The sequence below is a fragment of the Haplochromis burtoni genome, unplaced genomic scaffold (genome assembly GCF_018398535.1).
Source record: "Haplochromis burtoni strain Fernald_Lab_line unplaced genomic scaffold, NCSU_Asbu1 Contig_95, whole genome shotgun sequence".
Classification (NCBI taxonomy): Eukaryota; Metazoa; Chordata; class Actinopteri; order Cichliformes; family Cichlidae; genus Haplochromis; species Haplochromis burtoni.
The window spans coordinates 1,909,579-1,911,262 of NW_024582456.1; positions in this window are offsets into that span (position 1 = coordinate 1,909,579).

The following is a 1,684-nucleotide window of genomic DNA, read 5'->3' on the forward strand; positions in this document are numbered from 1 at the left end:
AAATCTTAAGAATAACAAGATAAATGAACCTTATATGTCTGTGCTACACATGAGTGAAGTGCAAAAGTGCTGCTGTTTTACAATAATAACCTTTCATAACATTTTATTAAGAGTGACCTGACCAGAAGAACTAGTTATCTCTGGGTTTGGTTTTCAGGCTTTAGCTCCTTTAAAACCTAATTAGTTGAGTGTATAAAGTAGTAAGGAAAGCACAAAACTCCACATAGGTTAGTATGTATAGAAGCCTCAGCAGGTCTGGTGGGAGGGGCCTAGTACAAAAGGGGGAGGTGGGGGGAGTTATTTCTGCCTACTGCAGCTTTAAAGTTCAAGTTGTTAAAGGCAGTCAAACTTCATAAGGACAATCCGCTGCCCATTCGTTTCTATGTAACTTGTTTCTTTCCTCCCTTTAACAGCCTTCACTGTGAAGCCTCTGTAGAGATAAAGATGGGCTCGGTAGCTACTTTTTTATCTTTATTAGGATGTTTTAAAGTGTCATGGCACTGTAGTATGCCTCTGCTGCACTAATGCTGCCATCATTCATGCAGTAGCAGAGAAGCCCACGGCACTGAGCTTGAGGGTAAGAGCTAAATACGAACCTTTCCATCAAACACACAGACTAATTTAGTCGACAGGTGTATAGGTGTAGGCCGAAGGTCAGGCCTCACTTTTCCATATCCCTGCGTCTGTATTAAGCATTCTGTGCTCTAGATTATCCTCATGAGACAATGTTCCCCACACTAAATTGTACTGTACTACAGCGCTGGGGTACAGCTTACACCGTACATATGCAGGAGGCCATAAAGCTCAGCCTAGTTCTGTCTGTAACATGCACAAACATGACTCTGATTATGTTTTTCCCCTAAAAGAGAAGACTGACGATACTGAGGTTGTGCCAACGATAAAGCAGTACTGTACAACTCTATACTGTGAGGACTTTATCATCCATCCATCCATCCATCCATCCATCCATCCATCCATCCATCCATCCATCTATTGTCTTGTACTTATCGAATTCAGGGTCTTGCAGGGCCTGGAGCCTATCTCAGCTGCCATAGGGTGAGGAGCAGGATACCCCCTGGACAGGACTTTATCATTTTAAAAAAATATAATAAATAACGAGTTAGGCGCTGGCCTTTTTACATAGACCTGTCAGCTTAACTAGTCACTGCATTTGCTGAAAATGTGCATTTGGTATTTGGAATTCTTCAGGGACTTTGGCTAAAATTACTTCCTGCACAGAAAATATTTTTTATTAGAAGCAAAATTTTACAGCTGCCAGGCATTGTTTGCAGCTCTGCTGTCATACTCAGTATGCTGGATTCAGTGAACTTGGAAATTTGAATATGACCTGTTTTCACACAGTTTAATACCTAACCTGCTTCCACATAACCAGTCAGACTGCATTTATTTCAGCTCCTCTCCTTTCCAGTAACAGTAGCAATGACAGTGAAGGGAAGATGGACAGGATGTGTACGTATGTCACATATTTTATTTATGATTTTCATTTTTTGTTTTTGTTTGAGTTTTGTTAAGTCAGCTTGTCTGTCAGTCACATAAGCAGCTGCCGTATCACCACGGTCTTGAAAAGGAGGGTTTGAATCATGCGTACTGTGTGTGTGTGTGTGTGTGTGTGTGTGTGTGTGTGTGTGTGCGCGTGCGCCTTTCTGGGTGGAATGGAGTCTCT